The 7,500-nt window shown below is 40.4% G+C and overlaps 1 long non-coding RNA gene across 1 annotated transcript in view; it reads right to left on the bottom strand.

Moving 5' to 3' along the window:
* Window positions 1-7,500, bottom strand: part of LOC135089090 (uncharacterized) — a 17,722-nt gene that overhangs the window by 9,062 nt on the left and 1,160 nt on the right. The gene's annotated exons all lie outside the window — the stretch shown is intronic.

The raw sequence follows: 7,500 nt of genomic DNA, 5'->3' as shown, positions 1-7,500 counted from the left end.
ATCTTTTCTTCTACACTTTCCCTTTTTTCCCCGAGGTTTCTTTTTTTCTCTCTTCCTTTTCTTTCTAAAATTGAAGGCGTCAGTTGTGGTGAGGTGAGGAAGGATTTAGTAACGGATGCTGGGCCTAAAAAGTCTCTCTCTCTCTCTCTCTCTCTCTCTCTCTCTCTCTCTCTCTCTCTCTCTCTCTCTGTCTGTTTTCCTTTATATATATGTTCCTATTTCTCTCCCCTGTGCTCTTAATCTATTTCTATTTTAATCTCTTTTGCCTTTAATCTATTCGCTCTACCTTTTCATTTATTTCTAGTTTTGTCTGTGTCTTGGTTCTATTTCATATTCTCTCGTTTATTTTATTTATTCCTAGTTCTGTCTATTCTGTCAATTATCTATTCGTAGTTCTGCCCTCTCTACCATTTTATCTCTTCCTGCTTCTGTCTTCTCTGCCGTCTCTTTTGCCTTTAATCTATTCGCTCTACCTTTTCATATATTTCTAGTTTTGTCTGTGTCTTGCTTCTATTTCATATTCTCTCGTTTTTTTATTTATTCCTAGTTCTGTCTATTCTGTCAATTATCTATTCGTAGTTCTGCCCTCTCTACCATTTTATCTCTTCCTGCTTCTGTCTTCTCTGCCGTTTATCGATTCCTAGTTCTGTCAATTATCTTTTTCTGCTGTGTACTTTGCCATTTATCGATTCCTAATTCTGTCCCTGTTCCTAATTTGTCTCCTCTACCATTTACTCCTAGTTCTCACATGTGCCCTTAAATCCATTCCTAGTTCTATCAATTTCTATGGATTCCTAGTTCAATCTATCGCTCTATCATTCATCTCTTTCCAAACCACAACCTGTTCACATGTCACTCTCACCAGTCACCATCAAGTTCCCACGCAAATAGCACATTACAAACTAAACCACCGCAGGACACACCATTCCCAAGCCACACACTCACCGCACACACTCGTCTCCTTCCACACCATAAAGGGATCCAGGCTGAGTACAATTAAGAGAGAGAGAGAGAGAGAGAGAGAGAGAGAGAGAGAGAGAGAGAGAGAGGGGTGGACACGGGAGGGACACGAAATGCACTGAAGAATTAATAGATAGAGTAACTGGATAGCGTGGAAAAAAGCAGGGTAGTTGAGTGTTTACGAGTCATTACCGGTAGTTTTCCCTAGAATGGTCTGGTGTGCAAGGGCAGTCGATTTTTTAGTGATGCAGACTCTTGTTTGTGTTCTGGTTTAATTTGTGTGTTTTTTTTTTTTTTTTTAATGGGTAGAGTAACAGAATAGGGGAAAAAAGGTAAATAAATCGTTAGTTGAGATTAGTTTTTCTAGAATAGTCTGCAATACGAGGGTGGTCAAATTTGAATAATGCAGACTCCTCCTTTGTGTTCTGCTTTGAATCATATGTTTTAATGAATGGAATAACGGAGTAGGAAAACAATGCAGGATAGATAAATAGTTAAAAAGACATTAGTTTTCCTAGAATGAGCCTCAATACAATGTCAGTGCATGTAGAATAATATGAAGTCTTTCTTTTTTGTCTTTAATTTTTTTTTTACTATTTTTATTTGATGAACTAACGGAATGAGAAAGAAAAAGGAGGGTAGATATATATAGGATTTTTTTTTAATGGTCTAGCATATAAGATCGGTTGATAAATACTTTTTTTTTTTGCTTTAAATCATCTTTTCAGTGGATAGAGAAACGGAATAGGGTGAAAAAAAGTATGATAGACAAATAGAAGAGATTAGTTTCTTGGAATGGTCAGGAATACACGGGAAGTCGATGTGGAATACAGGAATACACTCCTTGGGGTCACGGTTTCCTGCTCGCCCTCTGCACCCCTCCCTGTCTTGCTTATCATGTTTCCTCCGTAGAACACGAACTTTACTGCTACAGACTTCCATACAAAGTTCTAAAGGGGATGAGTTTATGATAGTGTTCGAAAAAGATAGACACATTTTTAAGAACTGCAAACTTCCACGTAAAGTTATCAAGTGCTAAAGTGAATGATTTTATGACAGTGTTTGGAAAGAAAGGGATTTGTGACAGCTCCATCTCTACAACCATGAACAGACTATGGGTGAAACTTCTACCACTTGAAAAGGTTATTATTTGAAACTTTACTCCGTCTTTTCAAATGGTTAACGATTTATAACTATCACTTAAATGGTTAACTAGTTTTATCTAGGTCGCTTGGTGGTTACAGAGATATAGCAGTTTCAGATCGGGTGAATACTTTATGGAACACCCTGTAGTGAGTGTCAACACCGGAAAATTCATTGCTTTCAGTCAGTCTCTCTCTCTCTCTCTCTCTCTCTCTCTCTCTCTCTCTCTCTCTCTCTCTCTCTTTCTCTCTCTCTCTCTTCTACATCTATCATCACATTCGTTTTCCTTTTCTTCATTCCTTCTTAAACTTACTAAATTCCTTGATCACTTTCCCATTTATCTCTCTCTCTCTCTCTCTCTCTCTCTCTCTCTCTCTCTCTCTCTCTCTCTCTTACGGAATGAACTTAACATCAGGGAGTGAGTGAGATTCATCCAAGAGTGAACTTAATTTTTACAAGACACTCAGTTGACGGAAGGAGCAGCATGTAGGAGTGTCAGAGGCGCCACGTGTGTCTCTGTCTGTCTGTCTGTCTGTGTGTCTTTGTCGGATATGGAGCGACAGCTGGTTCCGCTAGAGAAATGTCGCCACCACTCCTCTCTCTCTCTCTCTCTCTCTCTCTCTCTCTCTCTCTCTCTCTCTAACGTCAACAAAGCTTCGTTGCATCATTCTTGGTAAGGTTCGGAAGGACGTTTCTCTCTCTCTCTCTCTCTCTCTCTCTCTCTCTCTCTCTCTCTCTCTCTCTCCATGAAATTTTATTATTATTATTATTATTATTATTATTATTATTATTATTATTATTATTACTATTTGTATCATTATTGCATCAGTATGATGAGAGAACCAGATGAATATCTCTCTCTCTCTCTCTCTCTCTCTCTCTCTCTCTCTCTCTCTCTCTCTCTCTCTCTCTCTCTCTCGCTCTCTCGTGGAAAGCAAACGGGAATATATTAAAATAATTTTCATTGTTCTGTGGCATACATTGTTCTTCCATCAAGATAATAATTAGTTCATGGGGTATACTTGTTCTTTCTCGTTTTACTTTCCTTATCACTTGCATCTTAATTTCCCTTTTCATTTCTGTATTCATCGCCCACTAAAATTTATTACGATATCACTCTCTCTCCCTTTCACTTGTTTATGTTTTCTCATCTGTATTTTACCCATTTATCTTGTTTATCTCCTCTTTCACCTATTTATCTATTCATTTATTTTCCCTATGTGTAATTCATTATCAGTAATTCATGTCTACCTTCATTTGTTAATCTATCATGGATTTCATCGTCTATAGTTCGTAATTCATCATGTATTTCTTCATCTACGAGTATACCTTATTAATAGTGTGCATTTCTTCGTCTATAGTTTGGTAATCTATCACACATTTATTCATCTATAGTTTGGGAGTCTATTATGAATTTCATCGTCTATAAATTGACAGCCTTACAAACATTTCATCATCTATAGTTTGGCAGTCTATTAAACATTTTTTCATCTATAGTTTACCAGCCTATCAAACATTTCATCATCTATAGTTCGGCAGCAGGGAAAAAAAAAAAAAAAAACACATTTGCATCACAAGGGGTGTCTTTGGCAATACGCATGCGCCGCTGAACAAATGAAGGCGGGTAACGCTTCGCCAGATCTGATTCAGGGATGCTGGATAAAGGATTCAAGCCTGATATGAATGCGGACAAAGGATTCGTCGTTATCGGAACCTGTTGGGAGTCCGAGGGGCGGCGGAAGGATACGATATGATCTAGAGAGAGAGAGAGAGAGAGAGAGAGAGAGAGAGAGAGAGAGAGAGAGAGAGAGAGAGAGAGAGAGAGAGATTTTCCCATACATGCACTTCCCTTTCATATAATCTCCCTTCCTCCCTTTTTTTACCACTTTTTTCCGTCTTCCCCCTTTCTATATCCCTCTCCCTCTTCCTTCCCTTCCTTTTTCCCCTCTCCCCTTATCCTCCTCCCTCCTCTTTTTTTTTTTTTTCTATCGTCATGGTGTATCGCCTTCCCTTCACTTTCTTTTTTTCCCTCTCGCTCTTTCTCCTTCCTTTTTTGTCCCACCTCTCGCCTTTTCTATTTATTTTTTTCCCCGTACTTTTTTGCCCTGTATATCTTTCAAACGTTTTTATTTATTTTTTTTTTCTCTTCCTCGTGTTCGCTTTTCTTTCTATTTTCCCACGATCTTGTTTTTATTCAGTCCTTCCTTTCCCTGTTTCTTTTTTTATTTTATTCTTTTTGTTGTTACTTCCTCTTCTCTGCTGAATATGTATAAAGGAAGGAGTAAACAAGGAGAAAGCGGATGAGAAAAAAAGAAGAAGGAGAAGAGGAGTGGAGAGATGGTCAAGATAAAGAGATGAATAGAGATAGAAGGAAAGTGTGTGTGTGTGTGTATGTGTTAAGGAATTTATTTTTATATTAAAAAAAGAAGAAGGAGAAGAGGAGTGGAGAGATGGTCAAGATAAAGAGATGAATAGAGATAGAAGGAAAGTGTGTGTGTGTGTGTGTGTGTTAAGGAATTTATTCTTATATTACTGTTACTCTCTCTCTCTCTCTCTCTCTCTCTCTCTCTCTCTCTCTCTCTCTCTCTCTCTCTCTCTCTCTCTTATAACAGTACCTCCTCTTCCCTTTCTTCCTTTTCCTCTTACAACATACATAATTTAGAATCTCCTCCTCCTCCTCCTCCTCCTCCTCTTCTTCCTCTTCCCCCTCCCCCTCCATCCAGGAACCTAAATGCCAGGTAGAAAATTATCTGTCCAGGTGTTTCTCTTCCCCCCTCCTCTTCCTCCTCCTCCCCCTCCTTATCCTCCTCCTCCTCCTCCTCTTCCTCTATGTTGCGTTATCCTCTCGCACCTGGCTTCTTCCATTTTTATTATTCTATCTTCTATTTTCTCTTCTTTTTACATATGTTTTGTTACTAGTCTATTCTTTTTTATTATTATTATTCGTTATTTAGTTTCGTTATTCCGTTATTTTGCGTTACCTACTTTCTCTTTTCTTCTTCATCTTTCCTTTCTTTTATTTACTTTTTTCTCGTTTCCTCTTCTTCGTTATTATTTTTTCACCATCGTTCATCTATTATTTAGTTTTCATTGTTCGTTATTTCGTGTACACCCACCTCATCATTATCATCGTTACCACTATTATCACCATCATTCTGTCATGTTTCCTTTTACTCCTCTTCTTTTTTCCTTCTTTATCATCATCATATTAACAATTTTCCCATCTTTGCATCTATATCTCTTGTCCTTCTCCTCTTCCTCTTCATCACCATCATCATCATCTCTCGTGTTCACCATTTCCTCATCCTCATCTTTATTACCCATCATTTCCTCTTCTCTTCAATTCACAATCAATCAAGTTCACTCATTCTTAGTTCCTTACATGCTTTAATCATCAACTTATCTGATCTCTCTTCACAATCATCACTGTCTGTTTCTATTCTTCTATTCTCTCTTATTCCATTGTTTTCTTCCTCTTAGTGTAATATTCCTCTCTTCTCTATCTTATTTTATTCCTCCTGTTTTTCTTTATTTTTATCTCTATTTTCTTCTTTCTATCCTGCTCTTTCTCTTTTTTTCTTTCTTCCTCCTATAAATTTCTTTTCTTCTACCCTTGTCCTATTCTGTTTGTCTCCCTTTCTTTTTTCTTCCTTCTTTTATCCTACTATTTCTCCCTTCCTCATTTTATCCTGTTTTTCCCTTTTTCTTCCTTCTGTTCTACTGTTTCTTCTTTCATTATATCCTTGTTTCTCTGTTTTCTGTCTCCTTTCTTGCTCTCCTCTTTCGTCTTTCTTACTGATTCTCCTTCCTTATTTCTTCTGTTTTGTCTGTGTTTCTTTCTATTTCATTCTACCTTACTGTTTCTCTATTCTTCGTTTCATCGTACTTCTTCCTCCTGTTCTATCTCCCTTCCCTCTATTCTCTTTCTTGTTTTCTGTCTGTCCCTTTCTCCTTCCTCTTCCTCCTCTGTAAACTCAAGTCGTTACAAAGTCATAAAGTTGTAGCAGTTGTGGCGTAAACAAAATTTGCTTGCCAAGGGAAAGTGTGTGTCAGGTAGGTGCTCTCTCTCTCTCTCTCTCTCTCTCTCTCTCTCTCTCTCGCTCGTTCTTACACTCCCTATTTTCTCCGGAAACACGTCACTGTGTGTATAATGTCTATATTTAATCCCCATACCATATTATCATTGTTCTTCTTTGTCATGCACCCCTTGTATTACTATCACTTATCCGTTTTCTTTTTTCTTGTTTTTTTTTAATCATCTTATTTTACCTGAAGCGTCATCATTTTTTTTCTAAGTTTCCCATATTTTTGTCTCCAGGGTAACAGAAAACGGAGACGCTGGACGGACGCTTGATAGGAGACGGAGATAAGCAAAGCAGTCAAGCGCTGGGCAATCTAGTCTCTTTGGTAGGATAAGGAGACGGAGGGACGCAAAGCAGCAAAGCGTAGGTCAATCTATCTCTGGCTAAGGAGACGGAATTAAGCAATGCGGCAAAGCGTAGGGCAGTATAGTGTTGTAAGGAGTCGGAATTAGGCAAAGCGGCAAAGCGTAGTCTAATAAGGAGACGGAGGTAGGCAAAGCAGCAAGGCGCAGGTCAGTTTTAACTCCCCGAGGTGTGTGGGTTTCCAGCGTCGCGGCCTCCCCCTCCCCTCCGCCGATACCTGTTCGCGAAGTTTACGATTGCAGATAATTATCATTAGGAAGGTAATGAACTAATTATATGAAGGTGTACGGATGGGGCTTCCTCTCTCTCTCTCTCTCTCTCTCTCTCTCTCTCTCTCTCTCTCTCTCTCTCTCTCTCCAGCTGATTATTTTGCTAAGAGGACAGCTGTAGAGTGGCGGAAGTGGAGGAAAGGGGAGAAGAGAAGAGAAGGAAGGAAGGGAGGGATGGAGGGAAGGAGGAAGGGAGGGGTGGAGGGAAACAGGCGGGAAAGCAAGGAGGAGGTTGTCAGTTGATGTAAATACGTGATGAAAAAGTGACGTGTTTTGCTGATGACTGACCCTCGCCTCTCCTTTCCCTCTCCAAGCCTCGATCCTCCTCCCCACTCCTCCCCAGGGGCCCAACACCATCCCTCTCCCCTGGGGCACCTCCCTTCCCTGGCAGCCTCAGAGCACCCTTACCCCTCTCTATCCCTCCCTGGCGTCGGATCCCCCTCCTCCTCCCCTGCCGCCACACACGGGGTCAGCCTCCTCACCTCCCGCCCCGCCAGGCCACTCACCCCCTGGCGGGCGCCCCTCACCCTGGGCGGGGAGGGAACACAACCAGGTCAGCGGGTCTGGGTGTCGCGGGTGAGTCATGGCCGCGCTGCGCTTCTCCCTCCGTCCCTCCCCGCCTAACTTCCCGCCCCCGTCACAATCTTGCTTTTCATATCCGTCTCTGCACTCACTCCTCACTT

Source organism: Scylla paramamosain, chromosome 32 (assembly GCF_035594125.1).
Source record: "Scylla paramamosain isolate STU-SP2022 chromosome 32, ASM3559412v1, whole genome shotgun sequence".
Classification (NCBI taxonomy): Eukaryota; Metazoa; Arthropoda; class Malacostraca; order Decapoda; family Portunidae; genus Scylla; species Scylla paramamosain.
Note: the sequence above shows the minus strand (reverse complement) of the source record. Positions and strands in the feature narration are given on the sequence as shown.